We start from the raw sequence: 20,856 nt of genomic DNA, 5'->3' as shown, positions 1-20,856 counted from the left end.
GTAAAATTGTGGTTATCAGAAGCTGGGCCCTGTGGGAAAGAGGGTATAACTGTCAATATGTACAAAACCTCAGTTACATAGGAAGAATAGTTTTCTTTTTTCTTTTTATTAGTGTGGCAAATATGGTATATAATAATGAGTTTTACAGTTCAAAATCTTTCTCTCTCTCTTTTGGTACCCAGGATTGAACACGAGGACACTTAACCACTGAGCCACATTCCCAACCCTTTAAATTTTTCTTATTTTTAAATTTTGAGGCAGGGTCTCATTGTGTTGCTTAGTGCCTTGCTAAGTTGCTGAGGCTGACTTTGAACTTGTGATCCTTCTGCCTCAACCTCTCAAGTTGCTGGGATTACAGGCATTCAAAATCTCTAAGACAATAAATTCAAGCACTCACACTATAAAAAATGATGAATATTAAAAGTGGTAATGTTGCCAGGTGGCACATGCCTCTAACTCCAGAGGCTCCAGAGGCTGAGGCTGGAAGATCACAAGTTCAAAGCCAGCCCCAACAAAAAAGAGGTGCTAAGCAACTCATTGAGACACTGTCTCTAAATAAAATACAAAATAGGACTGGGGGGATGTGGTCAGGTGTCCCTGATATCCCCCCCCCCCAAAAAAGTGGCAGATATTAGTTTTAATTATTTCAGATTATATTAATAAATCATAGATTCATATTATACCCATATCTATATATAAATATACAGCCCTCATGTCAGTTCATTACTTAAAGAAAAACTACTAAATATGTCTAGGATTAATTTGCAGTTTGTTAAAGAGAAGTAGTAATTTAGACTATAATTTGAACACATTTTAGAATAAATAGATGGAGACTACATACCTGTGTTCAGAAAAAAAGAACTAAAAAAAGTGGCAGTGATAATTTGGCAAGAATAAGAAATCAAGATTCACTGAAACATTGAGGTGTCATTTTTGATAGATTTTTAATAAGGCAACAGAGATTAAGTAATGCTGGAAGGCATTTAAATAGTGGCATTGACAATAAAGTGGCAAACATTTAAAAATGAATTGTGCAGCACACCATCAAACTGAAATAACTGGGCATATATATAGTGACAAATGAGAAACATACAGAAAACTCAAAAGGCATGTGAATTTACTTGATAACAGTTTTGATGTGTGTTATATAATAACAATTCTATGTAACTATCATTTGTTTTTATTAAGAATACTTTTTATGATTTAGGAACTTACTTACTATTCATTTATACTCTAGACCTAGAATAGAAATATACATATACCATGATAAATGTGTTACCTAGACTGGCAGTCATGAAGTCATGTCTTAGGTGATTATGTTATTTTGCATTGTTTCATGTACCATAAATCCTGTGGGTTTCAGAAAGGCAAGTTAACCAGAACTGGGGTTACAAGCAAAAATAATAAGGAAATTCAGAAAAATTATATACAAAGATTTCATTTCGTGTTGAATTAGAGCCTGCATTTCTAAAACAGTGAGATTAAAACATACAAAGCACCAGAAGGGCACAGCTAATTTCTCTCACTGATTCATCACGAAAATTACAAAATACATTTATCATCAAGGAAAAGACATTTGTGTAAAAAATGGACAAAGGCTTTTTGCTAGGATGTTGTTAGATCATCCACCAAGTCAAAATGGTTGTACATTTTGTTAATATGTTACTGGAATAAAATAATGTTGCCCATTTAGCACTGGATTATATGGCCTGCTGCCAAAATTTGTAGCTTTGATTACAAGGTGCAAGCTTAAGTAGTTCCTCACTGATTTATGTCTCAAGCATTATAATTCACTGACTGACAGGGTGAGCTACTATATTTGTTAAATGGACAGTAAAATACATTTTTGTTCTTCTGTTGTAATATCTTAAAATTTGAGGCCAACTAAAAAATATATGCTATGATAAAATTCAACACATTATAAATGAGACCAAGGGTCATACTTTTCTCAATTCCTAGTCCAAATAATTATAACTAAAGGCATGTAAACTCAATTGTGTAACAAGGCTTATAATAAATACTATTTCTATATGTATAAAATCAGTTCATGTTAAATAAATGGCTAATATGTACTCTTCAAGCAAGAAGTGTTATGTATCACTATTAGAACCCAGCTAACCCTGCATTTTTAAATAAGGATAAATGCATTATTTACATTAATTTTTAGGGGTTTTCATCTTCTAACAAAAATTTAAATAGCTCACTCTCCTATTCAACATGAAAAATATGATTTTTACTATCATATATGTACATATATGTATACATATACTTTTAAAATTTTATTTATCTAAAGACAAAAATATCATTGCTTGCATGCATACATTTAAGTAGATTAAAATGGATGCAAATCTAGCCCTTGAGTAAGAAATGTGTGGATAATTTGCATTAAAATTTGCTACATTCTGTTTCATCTAATAACTCCTCTTAATTATACTCCTATAATGGATTAAATGGAACACATGAACTTTTACATTACCAGTGATGTTTTTATTATTTCAGATACCTCCCTCATCAATTCACATCATTACGGAATTAGAATCTTTTCCTGTTTTAATAAAGCATTTGTGATTTATTGAGTTACCCATTGTAACTAACAGGAGGACCATGGAATAGTGCCTGCCTGTAAAGAGAATTAAACTATATATTTTTGCATGCAATAGATTTTTTCTGAGTATTCTGAATATGGAGAAAAAAGATTAAGGAAGAAACAATATCCTCAAAATAGATAATGAACATCTTGTTCTTGTAGGCCAACTTGGTACTAAGTCCAAACAGTTTCAAGAGTTTATAAGGGTTTGGGAATAGCAAATTAGACAGTTGCCTTCCAGGAAGACCAGTGTAGTAGAATTGAAACAATTATCCACAGGACATTATGGGGTTGGATAGAATCTGCTTGTGTCACAAAAATTATGTAGAATAATATAGAGACTAAGACCTTCCTGTCTTCTGGTTGAAGTGCAAAGGTATCTCTGTCTCCTCTGTATTAGACATCTGAGAAACATAGAAACTGAGTGTAGCAACTGATTTGTAAACAAGTGAGTTAAAATGGCTTCTCCCCTGGAACTTCTGTGAAGGGCAGTAATCTGACAGGGTTACAGAAGTACAGTGGTATGAAAAAGACATCAGACATCTGTATTGAAGAGTATCTGGAATTTTACTAAGGAAGGGTAGCAGCAGTCTCAAAACAGACTCCTGAGTCATGAGGAAGCAGAACAGGTATGAATGCTTATAGATGAGTAGATGTTTCCCCAAAGCCATGTGGAAATGTATGATCCAAGAAAAAAAGAAACTAAATTGTTATGTTGATTATTTTCCATTTTTTCTTTGAGTTAAGGTCTATAACATGGTTTAGTAGATGCTGCAGGAGTTGGTTCCTGCTGGCTGAACTTCATCACCTGTCCTTCCTCTCTGCTCCAGCCATACTAACTCTTTCTTCTAGGTGTTTATTCAAAGGTTGCTGCATCCAAGGAGGACATCACTGACAATTCTAATATAGGGGAACAACCTACTCCCCCATTAATTGTGCTCTTTTATTTTTCTCTGCAGCATTTCAACACTTCTTGCCACATTATTATTCGCTGTTTTGCTGATTCTTCTGATGGATTATAAACTCCACAAAAACTGAAAGGATTTTGTCCTCTTTTCTTTATTGCTGTATGCCAAAGATACTAAAATACTCACTGAGTGAAATAGTGCATTATTGAATAACAGCCTGTTCAACTTACTAATCTCCTTTCACCCTAATAAAAATTATTAATTTGAAAAATAGTTAAGACTCAGTGCATAGGAGCTCAGTATGAATGTGTTGATTTAAAACCAATCTTGGGTAAGAAATATGCCAGTGGGTAGATTTACTCAGTGATTAGACAATACGTTCATTATTCTGCACTGAAGGTTTAGCAGTTATTATTCCAACAATTGGCTTATAGTATTTAATTTGTTTCAGTAATTAGAGAATCTTTTGTGAATTGGCCAAGTCTTAGCATTAACAAAAAAAGAAGAAGGAAAAAAAGAAACAGAATTTTCTTACTGGCTCTTACAGCTTCTTTTTTTGGGAAGGTCAAAATAGCATAGACAGAGGGTCAGTTTTTTATTCTCAGGCAATATTAAAACACATAATTAAAATTGCTGTATTCAGATTCTAGTATACCTCCAAAGAGAAGCAGAGAGAAAAAACAAGTATGTCACCTGTATCTTATTACCCTTGGGAAGACATTAGAGTTCAGTAGGAGATTCAAGTAGGGGAAAAGTGTTACATTCAAAATTGCATTTTACATGTCTAAGGCTTGGAAATTATTTAACAATTAATCTCTTGGTAAATATATAAATTTTATCCAAGTCTTTAGCCTATAATCTCTTGTCAGAAAGTTTAAAACAAATCCCTGTATTACCAAAGGTCACTGTGGCTTAAATAATTCATAAGTATTGCAAAATGTATTTTAGGTTAAGAATATACTAACTTATTATTTGTTCACAATGACTTATTGGAAGTAATGAAATATAGGATGCTATCCTAGGTTCTGAAGGTAATAAGAAAAATAAATATAGAAACTTATGAGAATAAACTATCATATTCTCTTTGGCTATCATTATACAAGGAGGAAGAAATGGTAATCCTATCCCGTGTCACATGCCCAAATAGCATATAACACAATAATCTAAAGCTAATGTTTTAGCTTACAATTTCATATAATGATAAAAATGTTAGTTTATATTTAATTTTATATAACCTTTGAGTATAAATGGAATTCTTAAAATCCTGTTTTTTTTCACTGTTATAATAACTTTAATTTATCTTGCATTTTACAGAAGTCTATGAACAATTTTAAAATAACACCTCCTTACCCCATCGTGTTTTTCTGACCATTGTTAAAGTAGGCAATGAGTATGTCAACAGCTTGAGCATCGGCATCCTGCAAGGATTTCAGATCAACTAACCACTCACTGAAGAACTTGGCAGCTTTCCTATCTTGTTTTTAGTACAATGGTATATCCACTCTGATGGTAAACCTGTCCAGCCAAATTTCCACAACACACTTTGCAAAATCAGTGGTGATTAGCAAATTAGTTAGCTTTGGCACGGAGCTATGCTTGCTTGCCCGTGACAGCCTGGAAGCTGGTTTTGATACTGGCAACAGAGCATCGAGAATGACAAGTTTCACACTGTAAGAAACAGAGTCGGGTGTCCTTCTGCAAGATTGTGTCCGGTGATCGGCATGTGTGGCAAGTGACATATTCCTTGATATATCTTCTCAAGACATTTTCTATTTGTTTCTGTTGAAATCTTCCTTTGATTACAAGTTGGTTATTACCATCTATAGAACCACTTGTACCCAATTCTGCCAATAAAAATGCAAGGAGATGTTTGTGCTGATGATGTAATAGTTTACAGATATCTGTAAAGTTGACAAAAGAAGTTTTCTTGGTTCCTACTCGGACAACCCGTGGAGGTTTCATAACAAATTTTCTTTTCTCTCCAGCAACCATATCTGGATTCTTTTCCCTCATGATGTTGAACACTCGATTCAGTAGCTCCTCATAGGTGTAGTCTCTTTCTGAGCCTGCCCAAGCAGGACCTGTCTGGTTACTGTATGAGATTCCATCATCTTTTTTTTGCTATCTTCATCTTCTAAAACTTCATCTTTCTCTAGTATTTCATCCTCATCTTGGAACTTGACATTCTTCTTTTTCTTCTTTTTATTATTGCCAAGCATAATATCAAGATCATCCTCTGGCTCAGCTGGCTCTTGAACATCACTTTTCAATCTTACGATCCTTTACTCCTTCTTCAGCTTCATCAATATCAAATATCTTTTTTGTTTTTTTTTTCTTCTTTTTCTTTTGATTAAAGAAGTTCAAGTCATCTAGATTATCGGAAGCATCTTTTTTCCTACTGTCTTCTTCATCAGCTTCCACATCTTTATCCTCAGTTGGTTCTGGTTCCACTTCTTTTGTTTCAGAGGGCTGAGTTTCTTCTGTCTGGGCATCCCCTTCCTCATCTAACATAAAGGGCTTCTTCTTCTTTTTCTTCTTACTCATTGTAGGATCAAAAATCATCTCGTTCCTGGACATGGCTGCGGTTCGAGTGGGCTCGGCAAGAACAAGAAGTCAGACGGGTCAGCCCCTGGCTTTGGCGGCAGCGCTGCTCCTGCCGGCACCTCTCCCAGCCAAATCCTGTTTTTATAAAGTAAAAATATATTAAGCTCTTCAATTACACCTATAAATCTTTAAGTTCTCACCTGGTCTAGGGGAAAAACAACAATGTAGGCACCAGTATTTACTCTCACTAGCTTTGCTATGAACTGACTCTTTATATGCTGAGGATGAATATTTGCCTAATCTAATCCTAAAACATCTTTAGTACAATGTGCTTATGACTATATGGACAATATCAAGAATGTTCTAACTAATTGTAGTACTATGGTATGAGAGTATAAATTAACAAAAGCAAACCTGGCTTTCTAACTCTAGGGAGAATGTGTATCAATATCTCTCACATTACTTGTGAAAGATAACTTTACAAAAATAAAATGACTCACTTTTTCCTACATATGTTGTGTGAAAAATGTTTTGACCCAGTGACTGTTAGATAATGTGTTCATCAATGAGAAGGACTAATGAATAGAGCAAGAAGATGAATATCCTTATTACTTCAGAGTGAACTATGAATTATACTCAGTGAAAGAACTGTGCCCATCTACACAGAAAATTATTAGGCTAAACCATATAAAATTTTCATTTTTGTAGGTTAAAAATGTGTATTGTCAGTTTCACATGGTTTGATGAAATTTATTTGTGCTTCTAAGGAAGATGCCCATCATTTACCGAACATCTTAAAAATACCAAGAGCAATTAAACCATATGTAAGTAAAACATATTAAATTAAAGCATATGTAAGTAAAACCCTATAATAAATACTAAGGAAACAATTGCTTTTTAAAAAACATCTTTATTAGATTAAATATTTTTGAAAGGAAAAACATTATTATGCATATTCAGAATTTTGAATTACTATGAAATTTTTTATCCTGTCCTTTCTCTTGGCCACAGTACACATTGGGGGAAATGATGAAAATTTTGTTTTAAAGAATGGACTATTTATCTACATCAGAACATAAAGTATCAAGGAACAGGATCTAGTACAAGCCAACAGTTCATATTTTCACAGAAATTCTTTATTCTAATGATTCATTGAAAAAATGATTACAAGTTTAAGAAATTCATTTAAATTTAATTTGTCCACATTACCTCTTGGTTGGATCATAATTATCTCCAAGTAATTTTATAAATAAGTACTTCAAATGCTGCATTTTGCTATACATCATGAAGTAACTAAATTAAGAATTTAAATTATGCTGCTTTAGTATTTATAGTTAATTATATTTTCACTTCATGAACAGCTTTTAATTGGGAATTTGAGTTTAAATTTAATAACAAAAAGCTGAGCTGATTGAAGTTATTGTTGAAAGATCTATTCAATTTAATCATTAATTAAGTGAGGTAATATATTTTAAGATAATATGCTTTTTAAATAGTGTCCCTTAAAGGGTTTTGAGCCCTAATGAATTTAATGTGACCTATCTATGTTCTTTAGCTTATTGTAAAGATTCATCAGTTTTTTACTTGATATATATATATTACTTGATATATATATATAATATATATATATATAAAATGTTAGCAGAATATTTTAAGAATGTTGTTTCCTAAAGTTACACAGTACCAATTAAAGTGGTAGAAGATAAATATTATAATTCTGCTTAAGGTTATAATTCTCCCAAATGAATAGGAAGAGAGATTTATGAATTAAACATTTCAGGTCTCTCATAATATAGGAAACATTTGGTGGTATTTTAGAAGATGTGAGTGTTGGACACTTTGGAAAAGTAAAACTTTGAAGAAGACCTCTATGCTTTGTCATTTAACCATTCCCTACAAGTCAGAAATACTGAGGAACATTATAAATTGCAACTAGCAAATATATAATAGATAATATATTATTTTGAAAATACCCATCCTGAGAATTAAACTATTTTTTCCTTAGGAAATAAAGTATGTAGGAAACAGCATATGTAAGTAAAATAGAACAAGATTCAATATCTTTTTACGGAATCTGATTATTATTAGGATCTGGGTTAGTGTCTGAGGGTATACAGAATCAAAGAACTGGGAAATACTCTTCATTTTACTGCTAATTAGCTTCAGGGCTTTAGAAAACTCAGTTAACATCTTTGAATTCCAATGTCTCCATCATACCGAAATTGCATGGTGTCTTCTCCATTAAGCATTGATTTTTATTCTCACAACTAAACATTCTCTCTCTTTTGAAACCCCATGACACATGTTCCTATGCCTCTCTTTGCATTTGTCACTTTTCAACTTTTGTTCTATTTATTTATTTGTGTGCCTATTTACAGATGGCTCCACTGGAAAACAAACTTTTGTGGGGGAAGATCTATTTCCTCAAACTTTTATGCACGCTAACAGTTTCCTTTGGGTGCAATCAAGGACTACCTACCTGCCTTGGAAGCAAGTTGTTTACTTAAAATGCAGATTCCAGAGTTCTATAGCCCTGTGTTAGCTACTGCAATAGCTACCAGCCACACACATCTATTGAACCCTTGAAATGTGTTTGGCTGGCTCTAAGTGATATATTCTATAGTTGTAAAATATAGACCAGATTCCAAAGATATAAATACAAAAATTATAAAATTTCAAATTAATATTTAAATATTAATTATATGCTTAAATAATATGTCAAATATATTATGCTTAATAAATATAGTTTAAAATTAATTTCCCCTGTTTCTTCTCACCCTCCTAATGTAGCTTTCAGAAATTATTCAATTATCTGGGAGTTTATATTACTTTTAGACAGAGGCAGGCTATAGATTTTAATAAAATAGAATTCTGTGCAGTACAGCTATCCCTATTTATGAAAAGAACTTCAGGTGATTCCAGTATGAGTTGGGTCCCAGCGCGCTGGAATAAACACCTCTTGTGGTTTGCATCAAGTGACGCCTCCTGCGGTTGATTGGGGTTGCCGTCCATCCATGGGACAGAGTTGGGGTTTCCTTTTTGGGGGTCTTACATTTGGGGGCTCGTCCGGGATAAGACAGCCCCCCCTCATCTGTGGAGTCGACCTTGGAGGTAAGAAGGGGTACCCCGAAGTTGTCTGTCTTTGTCTTGTGTTTTGTTAGTTGGTCTGGTTCTGTGAGCGCGCTTTCGATTTCTCAAATATTTGAAAATGACCAGGTTGGCATATGAACTACACACAGTGAATAGTTAACAAGTGACTTTGGTATTGGTACCATAGCCCCTCATCTCATTATTAGGAAGTAAATTATCAATGAATGAAAGTCCTTGAACTGGGTAATTCTGGGAGGACATACTGGTAAGATAGAAAGGAAAGGTTGCCACCATTCTGAATAGCATTCATACAAATAACAAAGCTTATTTGAGGTCATTAGAAACAATTAGCACCTTGTTTGCTAGCTAAAAGTAAACAAGAACTCTGTTTTCAGGAAATGATGTTTCTTGCCAGCTTTGAAAGATAAATTGATATCATAGGAAAAGACCAAACAGAGAAAAGGGTAGAGAAGGAAAAATTTAAAAAATAATAAAATAAATAAAAAAATTTGTCCTGAGGGCTTGGCTGTTTCAGTTAGGTGGTAAGCCTGATTAATTTACTTATTGATCCAATGTTGGTATAAATTGAATGTGAATGGATTGTTGAGCAATGAAAAGGAATCAAGAGACATTACAATTTTGATTCCAAAAATAAAAAGTGCAGTAGTTTCCTTGTAAAAGGGGAGTAATAAAGTGAAATATTTAAAAAAAAGTACATTTAGAATTACTCTAATGAAAAGCAGCATTTTACACTACTCTTATTATATAAAGTTACAGCTGCAATTCATTCTGACTTTCAGATGTAACAGAAAGGACAATATTATGGAGCAGAATGTAGGTAATGATATTTTCAGGGAAGAAAACACATCTATTTTAAAGCTTTTCATTTGAGTCCGATTATACCCTACAGAGAAAAAAAAAAAAAAAATACAAACTTATGTTCTTGAAAAGCAGCTTGATTAAAAATCATCACAGGACAGTTACATTCTTCCCTAGATCCTGGTTGAAGCATAGTAGATTTTAAAAATATGAACAATATGCATTCATATCAGTTGATTAGTCCAACCCATTCTTTTCCCTTTCAACAATCCCTTTAAGAGAAATAAACTACTTTGCCATCTTTGCAAACAAGAGTGGGTGTTGGGTTGCAAAGAACCTTTTAGTCTTTTAGATTCTCCACAAGCTTACTGGGAATGACTTAATAGCCTTCTGAGAGAACTGAGGTTGCATTTTGTGCCACTGCAAATTTAAATCCAGGTCACAGAGATGTTAAATAGCAAATGACACATTTACTGTGCCACCCAGCTGCCTCCTCTAATGCAATAGGACTGCCTTCTGAACAAAGTCAGCATGCCAATGCTGGGCTGTGTGCAATGGCTTTGTTTATCAGGGTGATACTAAAAGAAGAAATTCTGCCCACAATTAAGAAGCTACTTAGCTCAATTGCTAATTCACCCCTGAAGTGTCAAATAAATGACTTGTCTCTCAGAAGGTGCTATAATCCTCAACCTCATGAGTGAAAAATTTTCAAGCTGTTCAATGACTCAGAGTTGAGATTAAAATACTCTTAGAGAATCTAGCTCCCCATGCTAGATGGCAGAGGTCACAGGATATCGTCGTCAGGCTACTGTAAGTAATCATTTTACAATATGTTTTGCCTCAAGAAAAACTTGTTAAGTGAAAGCTGTCATCATGCTACATTGTGGTTGCATAAGAAAGATGAACTGTGCTGGGAAAATCCTAATAGGTTCTTTCATCACACTACAATTTCCTAAGCACTTTCTTCTGAGGACTCTCCCTATTGTAGCCTCTTACTGTGAATCAACGTCATATTGTCTATTAATTCCAAGAAAAGAAAAAGATAAAACTGAAAGGCAGATAATCTCAGAAGGGCAAGACCTGGATGCTTTCATTCTTGATGAACTTGGAGATCTAAAGCACTGGAGTCACAGAGAAAGAACATGGCGTGTTCCAATTAAATGAAAGGGAGACACAGCACTGCCTGAATACAATTTTTTATGTGTTAATATTTTTCAGCCATTACTGAGTTATCTTGATGAGGCAAGTATTTGAATCCTAAAACAGCTGTGCCTAATACAACTGTACATGATAATAAGGGTGATCTTTACACACACACACACACACACACACACACACACACACACACACACACAGAAACCATTCTATTTACTGATCTGTTGCTTCTGGGTTTAGGGCTTCATTTATAAAATTCTAATATTCAGCTAATTGACAAAACTCTTGGCCTGTGCCACATATTGTTGTTTATACATATACGAATTGTTTCTTCATTCAAATCAAATGCAGATTTCTTGGCCTAGTAAAATCAAAGTTACTGTGCAAGATACACAAACAAACAAAAATGTATGTGTACATACATATATACACATATATATCATAAAAGTGTACATATTTGTATACAGAATGATCTCTTACCCTATTTATACAAAGGTGTGTTATATATTTACACATTCTTCACATTTTTATTTCCAAAGAACATCTTCAAAACTTCACCCAGCATAATCATGCTCACCCCTGGCAAACATAAGTGAGAAGAAATATTTTCTCCATTAATAATTTTTTTCTGTTTTCACTTTATCTTTGAGGTGTTTGAGGATACCCAAAATGTCTGCATTTTGGTAAATCATTCTATTCTAAAGAGAATTTGGCTTTTTATTTTTTACTGAGGACCAGGAAGATATGGTTCAAGACTTAACTATTTTTCTTTATTCTTTGGACATTTATCTGAGCTTTATCTGTTCTATGTGTGAAGCACGAAGCTAAGTGCTATGAGGGATATAAAGTTAAATCAGATATTTATACATCTATTTTACCCACACAGAATTTATATTCTTTTAGGGGAGATAAGCCATATACATAAATATCTATACTACAAAAAAAGCATAAACCATAAAGGAAAAGTCTGATCAATCTGACTCTATTAATATTTTAAAATTCTGGCATCAAAAGGTACCATTTTATGTCAGTGAAAATATAAGCAGCAGAACATAAGGAAATATTTTTGAGCTATAACTGATCTAGGAATAAAATCTATAATATGTAAAGTACTGCCAAAAATGAATAAGAAAAGAACAATCACACATTAGAAAAAGAGTTAAAAATACAATCAGGTAATGAATGGGAACTGAAATATGAATAAAACATGAAGTTTTTCTAACTTAATAGTTGCCAATAAATGTATTCTAAAACCATGAGATACATCAAACATCAAGTTTGCAAAAAAAAAAATTTAAAGGGAGAATGTAAAGCTATGAGAATTCACATCTACTACTGGTGAAAATGTAAACTGATACCAAATCCGCAGAGAACAATTTAGCAATACCTAGTCCAGTTGAAAGTATGCCTACTCAAGAAAATATTCTATTCCTAGGCATATGATGTGCCAGTGTCCTATGCAGAAACAGGAGGCATACCCAGACGAGAAAACTAAGGAGTATTTCATAAAGAGATTCTCTGCAAATTTTGGGGAAGGCTTAAGAAAAACCAGAAAGGGACCTTAGCAACCCAGGGCTAATGTCAGCAGGAGTCACTGCCAGTTCTAGGCTGGAAAAAAAAAAAAAATATATATATATATATGTATATATATATATATATATATATATATATAGAGAGAGAGAGAGAGAGAGAGAGAGAGAGAGAAGGGAGGAAGGGAGAGAAGGGAGGGAGAACGGGGAGAGGGAGGTGTTACAGATGTTACTGTAACCAGCATAGAGTGTACCAGCTGTAAAGAAGTCTGACCAACAGGAGCCATTGTCCTCAATTAGGGAAAATAGCCTGAAAAGGTGACACAGGAGGGAGGGAACCCCCAGGAAACAAATATCCATACCAAGCTCATGCTTTCCTTTCTCTGGGTCACCTGTGAGTGTCTTCCAGTGACTTAAACACCCAGAGGTCAAGGAGAGGGAGCCCTTTCCTGAAATCCATGAATGTCAGACTGTTTACGTACAAAGTTGGGTACTGACAATGGGAAATTTTAATAGAATCCCGGGAGAAGTCAAAAGTATTCATTTACAGAATGTCCATATTAACACTGTTGATAATAACAAAACTAGAAATAACTTAAATACACATAAATATGAACCATCTTACAAAAAGTGCTAAGGAAAATAAAGCAAAGAAGGATTCATACAGCATATTATCATTTATTACTTCAAACATGAAAAATTATTGAGGAGGCTAACAAAATGTATATTTAGCAAAAGTATAAAGAAATTCAGAAATATAATGCACAGTAAATTTATAGGATCAGTACATATGAGGAAGGAGGAACAGTTTTTGATACATACATGGACTACATATGAAATTCAAATTTAATTTGGCAGACTGTATTTTATGTGGCAACCCCAGTCACTGGGTGTTAGTTACAAACACTTCCTCCCAGTCTGTAGTTTGTCTTTCCCAGTGTTCTCTGTTCTTATGGTATCTCTTGATGGGCAGAAGTTAATTTTATTTAGTTGGGCAAAGAGAACATAGGTGTGTTCATTTTATTATTCTGTTTAGCTTTCTGTATGTATAGAACATCCGTTAAGTAATACAACAGTGTAAGAAGCGAAACATGTCATAAGAAAGAACCTCTGCATGAAGTGCTTTTGCAGGTTAGAAGATAGCTCCTATACAGCTCATATACAGCTCGGGACTCGGAGGCTTAAAACTTTGAACTATGAATAAAATATCTAAAGAAGATCAGCATATTCTAGGAAAAGGAACTATATGAAGAAATGCAGGAAGAAACACATACACATCATATATCAAGAAGAGAATGAAAATAACAACGTAAATAATAAAGGTAATGCAAAGCATACCAATTGTTTTGAATAGCAGTCTTGAGTGTTGTTTGCCAGACAACATGTTGATGTTTTATGTTTTAATACAATAATTCATTGAGATAAGTATCATAATTTTCTCACTTTAAAAAGGAGCATTAGATATATGGAGTAATTTATGCAAGTCCACAAAACAAGTAAGTGGCAGAGGCAAAGTTTGACCCAGATTACATGAGTTCACTAAACACTAATATCTGCACACTTGCCTGTAATAAATACTGCAACTAACATTAAGATGTACAGTACATCTGCCCTTTGCTCGAAAGTGTTCTTTATGTGCTCTGTGTGTTTCCTTAATTGATCCTTGTGACAACTTTATGTTAGGTACTGCCCAACTTTATGAGAGACAGCAGAGTAACTTGCCTGAGAGTCAAGGGCTAGAAAATAGAAGAACAGTATTTTAAACATGTTCCAAAGGACTCCAAAACAAATCAGCTATTTAATAGATAATGCCAAAGTAAAATAAAGAGAAATATAGAAAATATGCCTGACAATAAATGCTGGGCTTTAGATCATGAAGCTAGAATTTCTTCTCTCAGTTATTGCTTGTTGCAAGGGGTACAGAGGTAATCATTGATGATATTAGGGGAAATGAAATGATGGGATCTATGTGTCAAGAGTAATATCAAGGTAATATGAATTTGTGTTGACAGGTTATTACTATGTATTTGGGTAGGAGATTTACTATACCATAGCATTGAAACATTGTTGTCCTATCTCAACACTTACCAGAGTATTTTACATATAATAAGAATTTAATACATACTTAGGACAAGTAATCAACAATTGCATATTGCAAAAATATATGGATAAATGCTGTATATTACCTAAGTTAAGGAGTAAGACAACATGTTATCATGGGGTCTGGAGTATGTTATAATATAGGAACTCCAAAGGAAGTACAGAAGTTTCCTGGCACAGTTGTGTGGTCAATGTCTTATCTATGGTTCTCAGATGAGGTGACTCCTTGGGTTCCTTGTGATACTGTCATTATGAGATGTTGAAAGGAACATGCATTTCCTGAGTGCCCACAAGGTCCCATCAAGAAAATGTAATTAAGATATAGAACTTCTGACTGTGATTATGGAGTGCTGTAGTATTTGTTATTTAATACAATCCCACCTCAGAAAAGAGTAGAGGTTTTCTGCTTTTCCCAAAACTAAACTGCCTGTCTTAGTTGAATTTTAAATATTCTTGGACCCATAGGTAATTGATATTCATTTTAGTCCAGGGTGTTGGTTCTTAATCTACTCAATAAGAAAGTAATTATGTAAGAAAGGAGGGAGAATGAGCAATCACTTGCAGGTCTGCTCTAATGTGGAATTCTGGTCAAGTGTGTGCTTTAGAATGATTGATGAGGTGTTTCTTCCTACAATATTACAAAATCTGACTATTATTTTAGTGTTTTTCACACACTAAAAGGCTTATTTATGAAATAACCATATAATGATATATGCACAAACACACATTCCCAGTCACTATCAAAAGAGGCTAAAATAAAAATGATACCAAATAAAAGTCTCTTCTGAATTCCCCCAGTACACTAAAAAATTGGATTCCTTTCCATGAAATTGTCATGATATACAGGTAATAAATTTATATCACTTAAATATTTTCAAATGAACAGGATCATTGAAATATATGGTTAAAAAAACTTACTAACTCAAGTGTATAAAGACAGGCTATTCTTCTAGTATTTGTTTATAGAATGAATACTTATGCTGAAACTTCAAACTATCATTCATAATAAAGTTATTTTTTTGAGTAGAAAGGCAAACACTAACCCAAAATGAAGATAATTTGGAAGAAAATGTGTCTTAGCTGTATGTCATCATATAGATGAGCAATGGTTTAATGTTTTAATAGTAATACTGTACTTAGGAAAAGCATTTCAAGATTTCATATCTCAAACTTCCCTTTATTATGTGAAACTTTGGAGTTTTTCCTAAAGCCCTTCTCTTTATAATAAAACCTTTAGCCCCCAATAATTTCACTGTTGTCAGAGGCAGTATCCACATTTAAAATTCTTAGGGATGGAAACAGGAAAGGATTTGTGGCACTATATGTTGCAGCAAAACCATGTGTTAATATGTAGTTCTGTTTAAGTTCTCTTTCTTGGAACATGCACCATGTTTCTATGAAGAATGTACTTGTACATCAGTTGTTTCTAATGAACATCACTGAGTTTCTAACTTTGATACTCTTTAATTGAGAGATTCCCTAACTTTCTTGCTAGTAAAAAATTGTTGAACAATCCACTTGTCTATGAGTAATGTAAAATGTTGCTCATTCAATTGACTTTTCTTTTTACCTGGCACTGCAATGGTAGCTATTCCTGTTCTACAATCTGGGTTTTTAATTGTTCATTTTGCTCAATTTTTGTATACTTAATTGATACATAATTAATATATAATTTCAAGTTTTAAAACTTTTATTAATATTTCTTGTGGAAATAATATGTTAGGCAAAATTCATTTTGATGTTCAAATTAGTGTGTTAAATAATATCTAGAGAGCTGGTTGCAGTGGCACATGCCTGTTATCCCAGCAACTCAGGAAGCTGAAATAGGAGGATTGCGAGTTTAAAGTCAGCCTCAGCAACTGAGCAAAGCCCTAAGCAACTCAATGAGACCCTGTCTCTAAATAAAATATAAAAAAGGGTTGGGAATGTTGTTCAGTGGTTAAGTGTTCCTAGGTTCAACCCCTGGTATTAAAATAAAAAACAAAAAGGAAGAAATAATCACAGAAAAGAGAACACATTGTCATTTATGCAGGGATTATCACTACAAGACAACAACAAACATGCTAACTCACTTTGTCAACAGTATTTACATTTTAGACTTCACTGTTCAGAAATGAGTTCTGTAATTCAAATATTTGGCTTCTTGAACTCCTCTTCCCATTTGACCTTAACTCAACCTTCAATAGTTCAGTTAGACAAATTTTATGAATGTGGGAAAGAACACCAACTTGATTGTTTGATTCTCAGAGATGTAGGCATTTAATACATTTCCATATAACCAAAATCTAAGTATGAATTGCCTATCTTTAATTCTTATTTTGATTCATCTATTATGATTTTTGTTTTCTGTTTCTCTTAGAATATACTGGCTATTCCAATAGTAATTAGCATAGTATTTTCAAATAAAAAAGAGGGAGTGGGGGAAAATGGAAATAGAATTGAATACTACAGCGTTACTCAAGGCTGAGCTATAAGAAGGATGAAGTTTCTAAAGAAAACATTTTTTAATATTTGTTTTAGTATTTAAATTCCACCAAATGTTATGAATTTTCATCAGTGACACTTATGAGAGCTTGCATACTGACATTTTCAAAAAAGTACCCAAAAGATGGCTTCATTTTCAAAGGCTATTTTATTTATATAATTCATGATATGTTTAACATTTTTCTTCATTTCAAAATAAATAACCATATCTTCCTTAACTATGACTCCCTGGATTTCACAGAACATAAACTACATACTGAATTCCATATAATATTTTGGATTACTTGACAATCATTTTTTTTTTCTTCCAACTGAATTCTTAGAAAACTCTAGCATAAGTCCATCTCTACCAAAAAAGTCAGCATAAAAATGAGATATATTTTTGATATACTGCATGCAATTAGGAATAAAATTTAAAATATTTTCAGAAGTTCAGTTTGGAAAATAAGATTAAATATCTAGCATAAAAGACCACCAAGAAAACATGGTGTTCCTAAGGAATTATGAGCAAATATTATAAAATAATTTATTTCATATATATGGATAAATTGAAAGAATATAAAATATACCCAATACCCAAACTTATAACTAAATCCAGTTCCCAGATTTAATTGTATGAGGATGCATTTTTAGCCAGATAGTTTCAACCTTTCTTCATAATAGAGTTCTTTCATTTTGTTTATAAACATTAGATTTACTGAGCTCCAATCTCAGTGACTAATTCATTGGAAGAATAATTTGTCTTTTTTTGAAAGGGATTGAAAAACAAACCTCTCAGATTACCTACTAAAGTGAAGTTAAAGACATATATATTCATTACGACATGGGAGAAAACAGAGGAGAGAAAGACATGCCAAACATGGAGGGATCCATTCTTCTGTTTTAACTCTGAGCATAAACTCCAGCAGTAGCATGGCATATCAGCAAGAGCTTTCTTTTATTAACTCTATGTCTAGTGGTAAGTTTTTGTTTGTTTGGTAGGTCGAGCAGCAGATTTTTGTTGCTGCTATCAGCAACTGACATTCTGAATCAATTTAAAACTAACCTTCATACAATAACTTCACAATAAATTCTGGAAAATTTCAGAATATCAAAATGGATGACGATAACCAGCAGGATTTGGAGGTAGGAGATAGAAAAGGAGAACTAGAAGGGCTGTAACTTTCATGTTATCAAACAAATCTGTGACTTTCACCAGTATTACTGTAGGTACTAATTTTTTTTTATTTAGGAAAGTGTTTTTATAGGTCTTGCTTGCAATATACAATAAATCATTTAGCAGAAATTGTGTACTATGAATGGGAACAATGATCATATGAAGCATTTCTTTTCAGAGTTTGGCTTGAAAATGTCATCCTCACTTTTGAGTTCTTATTACATTGGACAGGATTAAATGTGTGTTTAATGTGTATGTACTTCATACTTTTATTTCTCTATTAATATCAAAGATTATATTGAATCTTCTAAATTTTCTGTATGAATATGAAATCTGTGTTAATTCTTCTTATGATGTTCTAATATTTGTAGAGTTAATCAGAAATTTTAAGCCCTGCTGTCAGTTAAATTATTATTTTTATATTATGTATATAATTTTTAGAAATGATTTTGCATAGTAAATTTCACATTATAACCACACTTATAACCAGTATTTTATACTTAACATTATGATAAATTGGCTTCAATTCTCATTACCAGTTCTTCTTTCATATTTTTACCATATTTTTAACTCTTTAATGATAATATTAACTGGACGCATATTTCTTCATATACTGTTTTATAAGAAATGTGAAGGATTTGCATGCTTTGCAAGCTCTTGAAACCAGAAAGTTATTCTACTGATATGGAAAGTAAAGTTTTTGGGTCAAAACTCTTTATAATATATTGATAGCTAACATACCAAGAATTATGCTAATCATTTCTACTCATATTCTGTATACCTTATTAACAATTCTACCAGGTGGAAGCATTCATTCTATTTTTATAGGTGAGAACATTGAGGCATGGTACAGTGAAGTCTCTTGACAAGGAATCACACATAAGTAAATGGAAGAGTTGAGTCTTCAAATTACCAGTGCTATTCACCCTTCAAAATTGCAACTCAGTAGATATGGGTTTCAACTGTTCAGGGACCTCTGATGCCATCCTTTCAATATTTTTTCTTTAGTTGACCTTTTATTTCCCTGCCTAGATGATTTTGGATTTTAGAAATAACAATTATTTCAAATGTTTATGAGAACAAATTTCCCAGACTGCTTCTATGTATTACTATAATTTCATTGACTGTTTTCTTTGAATGGGAAGGAACTCTAATCATCATAGAGAGCTAAGTCTCTGTGTGTGTATACACACACACACACACACACACACACACACACACACACACATATATATCTATATATGTGTGTATATATATATATATATATAATTTTTTTTTTTTTGAGTCCACAGTGTCACAAAAACAATCCTTTGCTAGTGATCTCACTTTTCCCTGCCAATTTGGTTTCTTTTTTTGGTATACTTTTCTCTCTCAGACAGTAATGTTATATGTACCCTGGGAATAGATCATTATCCTTTTCCTTTAAACACCTACACACACTCACAAACTGTTCCCACATTGATTGCCTCATCTATTTCCTGCTAATCCTGTGATTTTTGTTCAGGTTCTCAATATCCTTCTATCTTATGTTACTGACATGGCAATCCTACTTCACAAATCAAAAACAAATTTCTTACCTTTTAATTTTAGTTTTATCAGGTGACTTAAAAGCCCAAGAAACAAGTGTGTTTCTTGTTTTTAAATGTTTCCCAATCTTGATTAATATTCTTCCACTCTCATAACAAAGATATTTCTGAGAAGGTATCTTTTGTTGATGTGCTTTTAAAAAAATCAAATTTTATCTTAAGAAATAATATCATGACATACAAATGAAAATAAATATATGAATACGTATAAAATATTATTGTTCATTTTCTATCTAAATCATAAGTATCTGCTTAATTGTTACTTTTGAAAAACACATGTAGTACAATCAGCAAAACTTTTGAATCTGTCATCTACTCCATAAATTCTAAGTTGTCTGCTATTTAAGGATCCTCTTAAACTGCTATACACCTTGTCTATCAAGCTTTCTAGTACATCCCACCCTCATAGTCAGTATGTTTGGTACCAGAGTTCTCTTTAGTATTTTTTCCATTCTGGCTGCTACTCCATAGATTTTCCTCCTGCTACCATTTCCTTTTTTATTAATTATTTTATTTTTATTTCTTAATTTTTAAGATTTGTTCTAATTAGTTACATATGACAGTAGAATGCATATATACATTTTGATAAATCATACATAAATGGAGCATAATTTCTCATTTTTCTGATTATACATATTGTAGAATCACGTCAGCCATGCAGGCATATATGTACATGTAGGAATAATGTCTGTTTCACTCTATTCTCTTTCCTACCCCCATACCCCTGCCCCTCCCTTCACTCCCATCTACCTAATCTAAAGTAACTTTATTTTTCCTAGCAGCCCACCCCCCAACTGCTGCCTTATTGTGAGTTAGCATACCCATATCAGAGAAAACATTCGGCTTTGGTTTTGGGATTTTGGCTTTGTTACTCAGCATGATAGTCTCCAACTCCACA

At 33.0% G+C, this 20,856-nt stretch overlaps 1 protein-coding gene and 1 pseudogene across 6 annotated transcripts in view; one reads left to right on the top strand and one right to left on the bottom strand.

The window, feature by feature from the left end:
• Window positions 1-20,856, top strand: part of LRP1B (LDL receptor related protein 1B) — a 1,899,381-nt gene that overhangs the window by 160,334 nt on the left and 1,718,191 nt on the right. The gene's annotated exons all lie outside the window — the stretch shown is intronic.
• Window positions 445-6,853, bottom strand: LOC306658286 (eukaryotic translation initiation factor 2 subunit 2-like; annotated as a pseudogene). The gene has a single exon. The product of its transcript is annotated as a eukaryotic translation initiation factor 2 subunit 2-like (transcript).

Source organism: Sciurus vulgaris, assembly GCF_902686455.1.
Source record: "Sciurus vulgaris genome assembly, chromosome: 3".
In the NCBI taxonomy this organism is placed as follows: domain Eukaryota; kingdom Metazoa; phylum Chordata; class Mammalia; order Rodentia; family Sciuridae; genus Sciurus; species Sciurus vulgaris.
This window is presented reverse-complemented; position numbering and strand designations above follow the sequence as displayed.